Below are 16,696 nucleotides of genomic sequence, written 5' to 3' on the forward strand. Positions count from 1 at the left end.
GTATTGGAAAATATATATAGATTAGAGTTTAATATCAGTCATTTTAAATGAAAGAAGATGGCAATTGTTGCTCCATCTTCCAGGTCTCTTCTAGAAAGGACTCTTTTTGTTACAAGATAAAGCACCAACTCACCATATAAGCTGGATATTAAGGCCCTAAAAATGCAGCAGAAAAGCAGTTAGAAGACTATGAATTTACATATGTGTCTCAGTACGATTTAAAAAATAAAACAAAGGAATATAAAGGTCCAAAATACATTTGGTTTCAAGCTAGTTAAGAGATGGCTCAAAAACTAAAAAGTTATCATATCTCTATAACATGGAATTTGTGGGGGATTCTGCATCTTAAGTTAGAACATGACTCAGAAGACATTTCATGCAGTTCTATCATTTATCTATCTGGTTTCTTTTGGAGGTTGATGCCCTTTAGAAATTATATATACTATATTTTTAAACATATAATACCATAGTTATTGATTTTTGTCCTCACTCTTCTCTATGATACTTTTTTCCTTCTGACCTCAGGAATTTGGGGGGCATAAAGCCTGTATTTTGCAAGGGAATCCTGGTCAGCAAGCTTGTAACCCTTTCTTTTCAAGACTTAGATGAATAAAATCCCCTTTAGAAGATAAGGAAAGCACACTGTCCATGCTCAGCCCGGAATATTATAGCTACAAGGCTCTCTAGATATGATCTGGCCTTTAGTATTATTCTTATGAGTGTGTCACCCACTTTTAGTTGACATTGAGATGTTTTTTTCTTACACAAAATACCTTTCCCTTATAATCATTGATTCTTAGAATTCCCTTACCATGAGTCAATACTATAATAAAGATGCCATTTTTGGGAGAGGGAACCCAGTTATTTAAATTTGTATTTTAATGATATCTGATGACTTACAGATAAACATGACAATTCTCAACATGTATCTATCTGTTCTTCCTTTCAAAACATATCAAAATGATGCTAAAGGACTAAATATGTTACAGTCACAAAGAGTGAGAGTGGGGACAGCAGATGAGAGATCACAACACAAGTTTGGAAGAAACAAAATGAATATGAATGGGACTGAATTTGTAGGTGACGCAAACTACAACCTTGGTGTCTGCAGACATGAGCAACAATGAAATACCATGTGATTTACCCTGTAGAAAGGGCTAAAGCAGTGGAGGTATAAATTACTTAAAAAGAAACAGGATATAAAATCATTTAAAAAAAAAAACAAGAGATAAACACAAAATGCAGAATAGCATTCACTTTGGGAAGAAGAAGTTGTTTTCAGGGAAAGATATATAAGAGACTTTAATAGTCTAGTGGTATTTTATTTATTAAGCTGGGTGGTGGCTTATATTATTTCTTATATATTATAAATGTAGTATATATTATTTTGTATTTTAAAAACTAAGAATATGATTTTTAAAGTAAACTGAAAGGGTTAAAGCTTGAGATTAAGTATAGAGGAATTTGCTGAGGATTTATGTAGAAGGATACTGTTGGGAGGAACAGAATAGATGACTATTGCTTTTTGATATAAGCCTTGTCCTATGATTTAACTTTTAAAATCTTGTCCATAGATTATTAAAAATATCAAAACAGACATGCAAAGAAAAACTTTACAGCTGCTAAGACAGGGTTCCTCTGTCTTGTGTATCTAAGTGAGTAGCAGATAGTCATTCTTTTCATCTTGTTCTTTTATTATTTTATTCTCTCTTACTCTATTATTTATTCTTACAAACTCTAGGAATGCTTCTTCTGGAGTGGCTTTGAATGTTGATCAGTTGGGGGTAGAGATTCTGTGAGATTTTTTTCCTTTTCTATTCAACCAAAAATGTACTTTAAATGCTCTCTCCACTGTGGAGACAGTTTTCAGGCCATAAAACCAAAAGTCCTGTGCTGTTCTGTTCCCTTTGCAGATCCTTCATCCAGAGAGTTTCTCACTGTCCTCGAGTTAAATGGGATGGATTGCCACTTCATGGGATACCTTCTCCCCAATCCTAAACACACACACCTTTTGGAGCAGGCGGATGTGTTTGTTGTACAGGTCTTTTTTGGCTTGGAAGCTCTGGTCTATGTTACTCTCCTAGTTGTGATTATTGCTGCAGCAATCTCTATTTTAATTTCTCTCCAGCTGTGAGACTGGCTGAAACACAGATGGGAAGTAGAGCTGTGGGAAATCAGAATTGAAAAGTGAGTTGAAAAACCAATGAAGCTTTAACAAGAGCAGAGTTGCTCAGAGAGCTCTACATGCCCAGGGTGGGCAGGGTTCTCTGACTTTTTTCATTTCCTTTCTTACTCTTTGGGGTTCACCTTGTATCTTGATGTATAAAAGGGGAGGAAAGTGGGTGGTTGGAAGGTATCTTGGGAGATGATTGCTCCCAGTGAACCTCTTTTCTTCTGGTTAAGGTGACCATATAATTATTCCTCAAAATTGGACACTTTTTAGAGCATCAGAATATATTAATAAATAATGAAGACAAGTCAAGCATATCCAGGACTCCTCATTCAAACTGAGACATCTTCTGTTTTGTATTCTGCTGGGTGTGTTACCTAGACTGCATGTCCACTTTCTAAACTTGTATTTCATTTTTTGACTTCCATTTTCATACGCCCATCTCATATGGTCCATTCATATGATAATTAAATTACCAGTCTCCTATTTGACATCATTCTGGGACCTGCCATACTTGTGCTTTACCCTTTAGCTTCAGACCCTCATGCTCCAGCAGACTTTTCACTGTCACTGGAAAAAATCAAATATCAGTGATCTGACCTTGGGAGTAAACTCATAATAGCGAAATCTCCCACTCTCCACTACTAACTAAACCTTGCTAATGCCTTTGAGCATTTGAACCACACATCATCTCCTTGTATTATTTAAGAAAATTAACCCTGACTTTAGTTTTCCATCTCTCATTCTAATTATGGTATCATAAATGTCTCAAAATAATCTGTATAAGATAAAATGCAATTCATGCCAAGTAAAAACATAGTATATGTACCTTATCTAGGACAATAGGAGGTACAGTATATCACATAGAGACAGAAATAATTCCATCGAAAAGGGCATTCTACAAGGAGTTCTGTTAACTTTATTTATATGCAATCCATCTAATTTATATATATATAAATATGTATCAGCAATTCCTGACCAAGTTGTTTACTTTAGATCTTTAGGCACAGGACAAAATTATATATTAAAAGCAACAGTATCTATCCTCTAGGGTAAGAATTGCATATATTTTATTCTGCTGTCAATCTCAACATATTTTATATATAGCAAACTGCAAATATTGAACAGTGGTAATCCATTTCAACTCTCAGTTCTTCCAGTGTCCTCTGTCCTGATGCTGTCTGGACTGTACTTTATCCATGTGATGCTGATCCTCTCTTCTTTGTCTAACTCCTTTGCGTGCCCCTTGCTTTCTTTGCTAGAATAGCAGCTGTGTTGCTATTGCATGGCCTCATCTGTACAAAAAACCTTCATATTTATATCTCTAAGTTTTAAAGTTCCTTTTAAATGTAGTCTTTATCAAGTGGTTTCTAGGAAGGTTTGCTCTGATGTGCCCTGTAAAATCAGACCCATGAAATGACACAGAAAGTAACAAAGGTTAATACAGGAAATCAAAACAAACCACCGGAGAAACCAAATTCCATTTTCTTAATGTGTTCAGTCATGGGCAATGAAAGATTCACTCACTGAATTGTAAAGAATCACCCAATCTGAACATTTACAAACAATTTGACCTGGATTCCACAAATGGAATAATCAATCCAGTTGTCAACCATGTTTTCAAGACAAAGGAATTCAGTTGGCAATCTTGTGAACCTTCTCACCAAACAGAACCGCTAGCCAGTCACCATTTATTTATGCATCTCAATTTCCAGCCTTTTTGTCTTTGGAAATATTCTTTTGTGCTCCTATAGGGTCACTTTACCCCATACCCACATGTCTCAATTCTTTCTTGAGTAAAGGAGTTACACAAACCTAGCTCTTCTATGAATCATCCCCTGAACTGCTTAGCTGGAAATGCTGTATTGTCTCCTCATATTCGTAGTCATACTTTTCATATTGAGGTATGTAAGAAAGGTAAGCAAGAAATTCCATCTCTTCTGTGACCTATCCCCTTTCTTGGTGCAAAATACCTCTTGCCAGGCAAAGGACTGCAAGCAAGAGGAAAAAGGTGGGGGGTAGGGGTGGGGTTCATCTTCTCTGGAGCTTCTAAAGCTTAGGCTAGGTAATTTAAAGTTAATAAATTTTGACCCAGCATATTTTTCTCTTTTATTCCCATTGCATAGTAACTGATGGATCCCACTTAAATTTACATCTCTTCTGAACTTGCAGAGGACTTGAAAACCTTCTGTACCAGGAATGACACCTAGTTCCTAATTGTTTCACAAGTCCCTTAGCAAGAACCAGTGTGACAAGTGTTAGATTAGTAGAGCTTCTTATAGTATTTAGAAAGGATTTCTATCCCTAACATTATATCCCCATCAACAATAGGAAAAATACCTAGTCTTCAACCACTTTGAAGTCTCTTTTAATTTCAGGTACAGTATATATGATGAATTAAATGGTATTTAAAGAATTACTCTGTGTTTCAGTTTGTTAAAGCTGCCAGAATGCAGTATACCAAAAATGGAATGTGTTTTAAAAAGAGAATTTATTGTTACAAGTTTATAGTTCTAAGACTATAAAATGTTAAAACTAAGGCATCCAGATAAAGACACCATAGTTCAAAAAAGGCCAATGGGTCCAGAACAGCTCTATCAGCTGGGAAGGCATGTGGCTGGCATCTGCTAGGTTCTCTGGCTTCTTGTTTCAAACGTCTTCCCTAGGGGCATTTTCTCTCTTCATCTCCAAAGGTCTCTGGCTGTGTGAGCACTGTTGGCACTAAAGCTTTTTCTAAAATGATTCCCTCTTAAAGAACTCCAGTAAGCAACCCCACCTTGAAAGAGTAGAGACACTCTCCATGGAAACCACCTAATCAAAAGTTATTTTGATCACATGTCGATGGAAACAATCCAAAGGATCCCACTCAGAATATTGACTAAGGATTAAAGAACATGGTTTTTCTGGGATACACAATAGTTTCAAACCAGCACACCCTATATATAAACTAGTTTAGTAGCAAATAGGGAACATTGTATTCACTGAAATTTAAAGGAGAGTAGGTTCCTACCTGAGCGCAAAGATTTTGTTTTGTAATGTGTTTATGGAGTTATAGGAGGCCCGCCAAAAAGGGGGGATATAGAAAGGCATTGTCTACATCAGTGGTTTTCAAAGAGTAATTCCCAGACCAGCAGTGATAGTATCCCTTGGGAATTTGTTACAAATGCAAAATCCAGGAGCTAGCAATATGTGGTTGAAGAAGTGCTACAGGTGATTCTTATGCATGCTAAAATTTCAGAAATTTTTATCTACATTAGTTTGCTAAGGACTGGACAGTTTTTTCACAGTGTGATGTCTGCTTGAAACTTATACCCCTTATACTACCATAATATTTTGTAATGTTTACATATCATGGTTAGTTTATTTAATTTTATATATTGTTTTTGTTTTAAAGGATAGTATAGGGTTACAAAAATGTGCATCCAAAATATTCATAGCACTAAAAATTTGCCCATGTATGATTCTTAAAAAAAAAAATAATAGAATGAAAACTTAAATAGTAAAAATTAGCAAATCAAAAGGTTTGTTGCTTCTAACTACAACCCATTTCTGATATTCTTCATTTCTGTGTTTTTTCATGCAGGTATTACAGATGCTCTAACTAGCTAAATCCATCAAATTAATGTTTTGTTTAATTTTTTTGCCTCCTCTTTGTTGATAAACTGATTGGTATGACTACTGGTTTTGTTATATGTAGCTTATAAATATGACCCTTAACAGATATGCATTTTAGAAAAAGGATGAAAGATAGTGGTTAATGAGAGATCACACCTAATACAAAATAATTTCATTAGTTGCCAAATCAAATCTAATCTCATCATTGCCTAATTGAAGCAAGCGTGTTTTCCTGCCATGAAGGGAAACGCAACCACAAAACCCATACTGTTTGCTTATGTATGTTTCCAGTGTCAGACACCTCAACCCAGTTCATACAGTTTTTGTGCCCCTATTCTCATTCAGCCTATCATGTCCTAAAAGAATGAGTTTTTGCCTATGTTTTGCCTCTTTAAAGAAGAGTGCTACTTAAATGAGGGTTAAACTGACATCCCAACATTTTCTCTTCCGTGGTACAAACAAAGAAAATAAAACAAAACAATACACACCAAAATTAGTTCACTGCCAATTCTTATTTGCAGAAAACATTTTCTGTAATAGATCATTTTATAGTTTAATTAAATGGTCAGTGACATAAATGCACCTGTCAAATATCTTGTAAAGTACAAATGCCATATTTTTCTGATGAAAGGAAATTGCATTTGAGAAAAAATATATAAAAATAAATCTACCACCTTCAGTAACATAGTTAATGATTAAGGAGCAATTTGAGAAATACTTTTCTATAAATACAACCCAGAAACTAATGCTTGGATTTCAGACAGAAGGACAAGCTAATGCCATTACCTCGAGGTAGGTGCTTGTCTGGCTTGTTTGAAGAACAGAGAAGGTGGCAGTGTGGCTGGAATGAGGTGATCAAGGGGGTTGTAGTAAGAGGCATGGTCAGAGAGATAGGGACACTCTACATAAGGCCTTGGGGCCCATTGACAGGCCAGTGGCTTTTCCTCTGAATGACACAGGGAGTCATTAACCAGTTCTGAGCAGGGAAGTGACATGATCTGACTTTCACTAATCTGAATGCTGTGTTGAGGAGTAAGTATTAGAGCAGGAAGAGCAGCTGGGGGCTACAGCAGTGATGTAAATGAGAGGTGATGGTGGCTTACACCACAGTGGTGGCAGTGGTAAAAGAAAAGGAGCCAGGTTCTGGATATCCAGCTTAACAGTAGAACTGGCAAAAACTTAATAGAATTAATGTGAGACGTGGGGAAAAGATAAAAGTCAAGGATGCCCCCACAAATTGGGACCAGAGCAAGTGAAAGGTGGAATGATTGTTAAGTAAGAAAAGAAAGATTGTACGTAATAAGAAAATTAAATTTGGCATTAATTACACCAGAAAACAAGTTATTGGACTGAAAGTCCACTTGTTCATTTTTCCAAGGGTGAAGGGACATGCATGCCTTCTTTGTAGATTTGAAAGTATTACATACCCAAGAAAAGCCGTGCTTAATCCCAATCCATTTTGTGGAGGCACCCGTTTCTTTTAATCCCTATCCAGCACTGTAGGTTAGAAACTTGATCATCTACACAGAGATGTGACACACCCAATTGTGGGTATTAACTTTTGATTAGAGAGAGATATGGTTCCACCCATTCCAGGTGGGTCTTGATTAGCTTACTGGAATCCTTTAAAAGAGGGAATCTTTTTGGAAAAAAGCTTGAGAGCCATAAGAACCATGAGGACCCACACAGCTAGAGACCTTTGGAAATGAAAAAGGAAAATCCCCACGGAGGAGTTCATGAAACAAGAAGCCTGAAGAGAAAGCTAGCAGATTGCCATGTTCACCATGTGCCCTTCTGGTTGAGAGAGAAACCCTGAAATTCATTGCCCTTTCTTGAGTGAAGGCAACCTTTTGTTGGTGCCTTAATTTGGATATTTTTATAGACTTGCTTTAACTGGGACATTTTCATGGCCTTAGAACTGTAACCTAGCAATTTAATAAATCCTCCCTTTTAAAAGCTGTTCTGTTTCTGGCACATTGCATTCCATCAGCTAGCAAACTAGAACACCTCTATGGATTAAAAAATTATAGAAGGAGTCAGGGAGGAAGGCCTGGCAGCAGCAACCAGATATTTACCAGAGAAAAGCAATCTGTAAACTAAATGTGCATCCAGAAGTTTTTCTGTGATCACTTCCTATTTCTAGGTTCTAGGAGATAGTTTTTCTTGGAAAAGGCAAAGGGTAATTTGATATAAGTTGTGACATACTATTTTCTTAAACATTTGTGATAATTCTAAAGCAATTTATATGAAGGTTTAACCTTATATGATACCTGGCATGTTTATCTGCCAATGAGAAAATAAACTATCTTTTTTTTTAATTGTTGCAATGAAAATGAGAGAGATAAAAATATTTACTGCTGTAATCCCAGTTCTACCACTAACTAGCCTTGTGGCAATGGACAAGTTGCTTAGCCCCTCTATACTTTAGTGTTTTACCACTTTAATTCCTTAGTCCCTTCCATGTTGGGTTGTTCCTAAAACTATTGAACACACACAGACACACACATATATAGATATGTGTGTGTAATTATACATAGGTATATGCATGCATAATAAAAACATGTATGTAATATATATAAACAGATATGTATAAAGTGTACAGAATAATAGCTGATAACTAGTATGAAATAAATGTTAGTTCTTAATTGTATGACTGTTTTTAAATGCAACATATTAGATATCAGTATTTTTTAAATAAAGAAGAATATATTATATTTGTCTAGCACATTTTCTCCTAGAAAATTGATGCGATTCATTTTGTCCCACAAAAATGTTGTTAGGAAGGGCAGGTATTATCATCACCTTTTCTGAAGAAACTGGGCCTGTGGGGACTCTTACTCAAGACCATATCATAATTGGTGGTAGTTCCAGTTCTTTCAGTGAGACCTTCCCTCTAATGGTGTATGGAATGATACGCCTGTGGGACTGCAGCATCTTGAGACTTTCTCTAAGTTCTGAATAATTCCCCTTATTTTTAGAGCTAAAGTTGTAAACAGGCAAGTAAGTAATTGGAACAATGAATTCAAGTAAAGAGTTTTTAGCAACATTTCTCTAGATACTTTATGTTAGATTTTCTAGCATTGTTTTAAGGTTCTTATTACACAAAGCCCTTTCTAATCAGATCATCCATTTCACATTATGTCAAAGGGCAGCAAATAGTGAAAGTTTCACCCCTCATAGAAAACAGACTTGCCTGCAAACAGAAACTTTTGATGCCCTAACTCAGAAAAATAACTAGTGTGGGAGGAGAAGAGGTCAGTAGGGGAAGTGTTTTTAGGCAAGGGAATGGCTTTTAGGGTCCCTCTAATCATACCATCCTGACAGTTTCTGATCCTGATTTTATGTGCAGCCAGTCCGTCTTCTTCCCTGACAGAAGCTCTTGGCTCCAGTCATGCAAATCTATTTGAAATGATAAACGCGACTTGTTCATCTCTTCCCTTCCCCACATTCAAGACCACACTATTCCTTCTTTCCCTTACACATGCTTTAAAATTCCCCTTCTCCTGAATAATGCCATTAAGCCAAATGTATGTGTTAGAAGCCTGAATGTCAAGCCTGACAGAATGAACACAATTTTCGAAGCTATAAAAGTGGGAATAAATGGGACCCCAGTTATACCATCAGAGTGGTTGCATTTAGACCACTGGGGTTTTGTACAAGGAAACAAATAACTCCATTACTCTAAGAGTCAGAAACTTATCAGTTTGGTACTGAGGAAAGTACACAGAAATTAGTCAGACGGGGCTAAGTTTAAATCCTCATTCCCCCACTTGCAAACTGTGTACATGTGGTCAAAATACTGAATATTCCTGAGCCTCATTTTCACTAACTGTAAAGTGGAGTTCTTGATACTCTCCTAGTCAATGCTGTTGTCTTAAGGAAATAAAGTTTCTGAGAGCAATAGACATTACATAAAGTATGACTCGCTATTCACTTTTCACGTGGTTGTGGGGAACTTAATAAGTGCCCAGCTCTGTTGGCACTGTCCTCACTCCCATTGGTAAGATCCAGCACTGACCTTGCAGCCTCCAGGAGTGGAATATACAAACTAGATGATGAAATGCATGCTTGAGGAGAGGGGACATGACAGGGGTATATACATATCACATGCTTTGAGTTTTCAGAAATAGCATTTCTCCTCTGAACAGAAGGTTGAGAGATGACCTGCGATATTTAAATGGAACCTTGAGGAATAAAAATGAAATTTAAGGCGTTGGCCACCACTTAAGCAAATGCATGGGTGCATTACAATTTCTCTCTACTCGGCCATTGTTATTCAGAGATGGTTACAGTAACTTGCATAAAGGCATTAAAATACCAGTGTTGGCTTCTTCTCAGAATGTTAATCTATATGATTTATACCTATGAAGACCTTCATTCAGGTAGACAAACAGTAGGGGAGCAGTCAGATTAGTGTGAATTGCCATGAGCTTGTATGAAATCCTCTCAAGCAAATCCTTCTGGCTATAGTTATTATTTTCCAACTATTGTACTTATGAAAATTAAAAAAGAAAAAACAACCTTATTTTGTGTTCATGCTGTAGCAAGAGCTGTCAAAGCTTATATTGTTTTCTATCATGTTGGAAGGGAGCACTGTGTTTGTAACTAGCCTTGCTGTTCAGACTTAGAAATGACTATTAATGCCACTACACTATATTTTATAAGTAACTATTTTATAAAGGTACCTTTACTTGGAATAAATATGAAAAACATTAGGAATCAATATGAAAAAATTTTTGGAACTTTGAAAAATTATTTTCTTTTAGTAGTAATATCAGATGAAGCATTAGTAAACTCTTTCATGGGATAAGTAAAATTTCCTCCAGAAGGGTTATTATCTGAGGCTTTAGGCTCATTTGTAACTCTGTCATCCTAACTATAGGTGATTAAAAGGGACAAGTCCAAATTGCAAATTACACATTACATATCCCATTCCTGACCATTTATGACAAATAGAGCTATTAGTTCTCGTGTGCTAAGCAGAAGAAACAGAGCTAGTAGAACAAGGAATATTAATAGTACCTAAAGTGTAGTAGGTCGTACTGTGTCCAGGAACTCTTGAAGTCTTTACATAGAGAAATCTTCGCAGCGCTTTAGAGGTGCTAACCTACCTGGTCCTCACAACAACCTTATGCGTTACATTCTGTTATTAATACCACTTCACAGGTAAAGACACAGTCTGAGGAAGCTGTGAAGAGGTAGAGTCAGAATTCAAACCCAGCCAGTCTGACTCAAGAGTCCCATACTCAGTATCCCTCTTTGGCTGCTCGCTGTTTGTAATTCTGTGATAGATTTTAGGCTTTCAAACCATCTGTTTTTTGTGACTTGAATGTCAGTATTATAGATGTTTCTGTTAAGTTAGTTGTTTTATTCAATCTCTTCTCTGCAAATCAGAAGTAGTCTATCATATCTGTTACTAATAATCTTGTATCTGATTATGTTATTATTCTGTTGATTTTTTTAACCTAAATATGAATAGAACATTTTTCCATATTTGGGTCATTATTAATTTAGTAATACTAAAGTCTAACACTGCAGTATGTGGTTGTCTATTTGTGGAAACAAAATCAAATCATGGGGATGCAAGGGTAGTTTAGTGGTAGAATTCTTGCCTACCATGCAGGAGACCTGGGTTCGATTCCCAGCCCATGTGCTCCCCAAAGAAACAAGCAAAACAAACAAATGACAAAAAAAAAAAACAAGTAAACAAACAAAAATTCAACAAATGGTGCTGCAAAATGGGATACTCACATGGAAAAAATAAATAAAATGAGACCCTGCCATACAGCATACAAAAAAATATCATACCACAAAGTGTGTTTTTAGGTTAAGACTTGGTTATCTTGTTATGCCTTACTTCAGCAACTTCAAAATATCAAATGTATTGCAAATTTTGGAAGTACCATCAACTGGTGTTATTCTCTACAGATTCTTGAAAACTAAATGAGAAAGACTTTATGTTGTTTTGCTCTTCCTCATCCAGGACAGAAATCTCATGAAATAGATTAGTTCAGCCTTGTTCAGTCTCAAGGTAAATATGATTGGGACTAACATTTCTACTATCAGACTGTCTTGCATGGGCTACTTAAAAGTCCCTTGTCTTCATTTTCTTCTATGATTCCTCTTTCGTTTCTGCCCCTACTTGGTCATGCTCAATACAGTATCTCCTTTCTCATTTAGAGCTTTCAAATACCGAATTGCAAACATCTGTTGAACCAAGGGGAACATGTTTCATTTTTGCCTTTTTCTTTCCTATCACTCATATTCCCTTTATTAAATACTTGAATACTTGGAATCTTTTGGACACCCATATTTCAACACCCTTCCATTAATCTACTCTAGCTGGTGCTGAGGCTTCTGGAGACAATGATTTTCCAAAGGCATTGGAGTCTTCAGAAAGTGGTAGAAAACTTTGTCTCTCAAATAACCCGGGCCAATCCCTTATCCCCTTCATACCATTACCTCCCTAAATAGATAGACACCATTACTATTTCCTGATTTCTTTGCACTGTTTAAGATTAGGTTTGCTTTTATTTTTCCCTAATGTATTTTCATTTCTGTTGTTTGCAATTTGTGTTGACTCCCTAAAATATTCCATACATGTCCATCTTTTTTTCCCCATCTGATTTTAATAGACTGAATACAACACTGAAATTCTGTAGAGCAGGAAGTTTTGTGGTTAGTTGATAGCTAAACCAGCTTTACAGATGGTTTAACATTTCCCAGAGCACATTTCCTACTTACCTTTTTTTGGTTTCCTACATATATTCCATACATGCCAGCCTATTTGCTGCCCAAATGCCAGCAGAATGAGTCTCTTATTATCTTCTTCATCAGCTTCTCTAATATATCTATGAGGTTGACAGAGTGTAAAACAAAATTTTAGAATCACCTTAATAATATAACATTCTCCACATGGTTATTGCATATCAAGTAGACACATTTTTGTGGACTTCTACAGACAATAATAGTGAACAGATTATTCAGTAATAAAAATTGAACTTAGTGTGCTAGTTTGAATCTGTTATATACCCCAGAAAAGCCTATGATCTTTTAATCCAATCTTGTGGGGCAGACCTATTGTTAGTGGGAGTTTTTGATTAGGTTGTTTCCATGGAGAGGCGACTCTGCCCATTCAAGAGGGGTCTTAATCCGCTTGCTGATGTCCTTTAAGGAAGAGACATTTTGGAGAGAGCTCAGAGCTAAAAGAAGCACAGAGAGATGGAAGTGGGGAGAACAAGCAAGGACACGCTGAAGTCCAGAGACATTTTGGAGAGAAGGACCAGCAGGTGTCGCCATGTGCCTGGATGCCATCGATCTTTCTTCAGAGTCAAAGTATCTGTCTCTGGATGCCTTAGTTTCGACATTTTCATGGCCTGAAAACTGTATATTGCAACCTAATAAATCCCCTTTGTAAAACCCAACTCATTTCTGGTATATTACATTCCAGCAGCTTTAGCAAACCAAAACATTAGGGTTTGTTTAGTACTTGGCAAATTCCATGAACTATTAAAAGAGAGTGATAGGAGCAGGAGGCATATACCTAGTATTTTTTAGCAGCAAACCCGTTTAGAGCCAAACCCATTTAAAATATTTTTCATGCGATATCTCCTTTAACCCTAACAACTGTGGTATTAGAGAGACATTGATCTCCCACATTCTAGATAAGGAAATAGATGGTCCGAGAGAGGAAACTTGCCTACGGGACCAAAGTCTTTTTGTGGGGCTCTCAAGTCCTTATTCTCTTTATTATGTCACATGAACTCTCTGATCTTGAAGAATCAGTGGAGTGACAAGACTGTCAAATATAATAAAGAATTATGTACTTCATTGTTAAATTGGTGTTTCATGTATGACAGTTCCTAAAAGATGGAGATTATGGGATGGTGAAGGACTCAGAACAGTCTTGACTGTTCTAATATCTCTTGATTCTTTACTTCAGCAGTTTAAAATGTGTGAGAATGGCCCATATATACAAGTTCCCTGAATAAATAAAACCCTCCTGTTTTTTCTTTGTTGTTCCACATATTTAATGAAAACTCCCTAAAAGCGTTGCTTCATGTGAATAGAAACTCTGGTTCTAGTTTTGTTATGACACAAAGCTTGTTGGGAAATGGAAGCCTGTATGTGTCATGACAGTTTTACCAGTTAAATAATAATGTGCATGGTACTGTGATTAAAAAATTCCTGTCTAGTTATTAAACATATATTTATAATGTGCCTAATATTACGTATCAGACACCATTGGGTGAATGTAAAGATGAACACATTAGACAACTTTCCTTCCTTCATGGGCCTTGGATCCAGCCAGGGTACCAGATAATTATGATCACACCCTGTAATATGCTTTTCAATAATTTGATCCAGGGCATCACGACATTTAACTAGCTGCAAGGCATCAGTATACACTGGAACCTCAGGGACAAATGCCAATAGCTATTTAGTGAGTGCCTACTATGCACATGACAGGGGATAGAAAGGGCAGGAAGGGAAAGAGGGATATGGGTAGAAGGAACAGCAAAGTGGGAGCAAAAGGTAGCTTTTCTAGTTTGCTAGCTGCTGAAATGCAATGTACCAGAAATGGAATGGCTTTTAAAAAGGAGGAATTTATTAACTTGCAAGTTTACAGTTCTGAGGCCATGAAAATGTCCCAATTAAAGTAAGACATATAGAAATGTCCAAATTAAGGCACCAACAAGAGGTTACCTTCACTCAAGAAAGGTCAGTGATGTTCAGTGTCCCTCTTTCAGCTGGAAAGGTGCATGTCAAACATGGTGACATCTGCTAGCTTTCTCTCCAGGCTTCTTCTTACTTTGTGAAGCTCTCCGAAGGGCATTTTCCTTCTTTGTCTCCAAAAGTCTTGGTGAACTCTCCACATGGCTCTTGTCATTCTCCAAAATGCTTCCTCTTTTAAAGAATTCCAGTAAACTGAGCAAGATCCACCTAGATTTGGGTGGAGTCACATCTCTCTCTAATACAGGTTAATACCCACATTTGGATGAGTCACATCTCCTTGGAGATAATTGAATCCATCCTACATTATTGAATGGGGATTAAAAGAAACATTGCTCCCACAAAATTGGATCAGGATCAGAACATGGCTTATCTCCTTACATAATCCTTTCAAACCAGTACATTGGCAAAAGAGAGTCATGTCAAATTTTCCCACAAACTATTAAAAGAAGTGAATCATTGATACCAGGTCTTTCAGGACAAAACAAAATGCTGACATTGGCTTCTGAAAGACCAAAATTTTTTGTAGTCCAGTGTTATAACTTAAAAATTTGTGGAAATATTTATTTTAGAGTGCTCATTAAGGTGCATAAGAAAGGAACAGTCTTGCAGATGTGAGACCTGCATAATAGGAGATTCTTCTCCAGGAGTGATACAGGGGATTCCTTGAGCATATTTTCCACCTGAGCAGGGTCCTCATTCATTCACCCCCTGCCATGATCCACTGTCTTGTGAATTCAGAATTCAGAATCACCTCTGAATTTTCTGGTTCCTCTCTTGAAACCCTAATATCCCCAGCTACAGTCAGGGGAAAGGGTATTATTTGTTTAAGATTTGTTTTTTGTTTTTTTTTAATTTACCTTGATCACTGCCTACTCTTTCTCTTTCTGTTTATTCTGGCACTGAGTTTGAAGATTTCTGAGATTTCATTAGGAAGTCATATCACCTCTGATCATCTTTTTTCTGCTTTTACCTTTAATGTTCCAAAACCTTGAGGCACTTTTGCCACCAATGTTGTTTTCCAGTGGTGATATATCTATATGTGTGTGTATTTCTGAGATACAGTGCATTTTTGAGGAACAAGGGAAGAAACTCTTCTCCCCAGTCGTGAAGTGGAATCTTCCAAAATTTAAATGCTACTTAAGTGACGCGTTTTCAGAAAATTATTGCTTGAGATTTTTAACATATGAGCATATATAAATATCTATACTTTTTATATTGACTGCTGAAGCTTATCAACAATTCACAAGAGCTATCGTCTCCACTCTCAAATCCATTTTGAGGCATCTCGCAAACAACAGTAGCTATAATAGTAACCAACCCTGATTTTTAAAACTCACTTTTCCTGATTATCTTGTCTTTCTCCATTATCCCCATAAGTTTCCTGGCTTTAGTCTAATACTGCAAAACCCTGTTTTTCACAATATATATAGTCAAATATGCAATTTTAAAATTATTATATTTTATACAGCTATGGGAAAATGATTTTTAAATTACCAAACCAAAATTTACAATATATTTATGTTACCGAAGAACTCAATGAAGCAAAAAGTAGAACCAAGCACAATTACGTTTGGGCAATCAAATTACTTGCTAAAGCACAGTTGCTGCAGGAAGTTAACATAATTGGGGAAAACAATGCTTTTTGTATATTAAAAAGAATCTTTAAATATATTGATATACAAGGCTGCAAATTTATTTAAAGAAGAGAGAAAGATGTTGACTTAATTAAGATAGAAATTATACTGATTTTGCTTGTGGGAACATGTTCTTTAAAAATGTAATTTTTCAACTTTTATTTTTCCTCCAAAGTATGTTAAAAGATTGATATTGGAAGATATATCTTATATATCCTTGCAAACCCCCTTAGTGTTAGAAGCTTGCTTATTATCTCTGCTCCATTCTTTATACATTCTCTATAGGGAAAACATATCAATTTATTTATTTGAAATGATATCCATTCATTCAAACAATAGCTGTTTAATGGTAGCTTTTCAGATGTCCAAAATCTACTGGGGAATATGAGAATTAGAGATAGTTTAAGTGTATTTGTTGACCATCCCCCCCCCCCAGAATATTATAAATCTACTAGGTGACACAAATCTAACTCCCCTAAATAATAATATGAGGAAGATGTAATTAATTGCTAATTTTAGAGTTTTATAAGTGATGAAAATG

The 16,696-nt window shown here is 36.2% G+C and overlaps 1 protein-coding gene and 1 non-coding gene across 3 annotated transcripts in view; both read left to right on the forward strand.

Annotated features, from left to right (window-relative positions):
- Nucleotides 1-16,696, forward strand: part of RIT2 (Ras like without CAAX 2) — a 418,989-nt gene that overhangs the window by 195,952 nt on the left and 206,341 nt on the right. The gene's annotated exons all lie outside the window — the stretch shown is intronic.
- On the forward strand, nt 11,368-11,440 carry TRNAG-ACC (transfer RNA glycine (anticodon ACC)). Its single transcript has one exon. It is a non-coding gene; the product is annotated as a tRNA-Gly (tRNA).

Source organism: Tamandua tetradactyla, chromosome 18 (assembly GCF_023851605.1).
Source record: "Tamandua tetradactyla isolate mTamTet1 chromosome 18, mTamTet1.pri, whole genome shotgun sequence".
Classification (NCBI taxonomy): domain Eukaryota; kingdom Metazoa; phylum Chordata; class Mammalia; order Pilosa; family Myrmecophagidae; genus Tamandua; species Tamandua tetradactyla.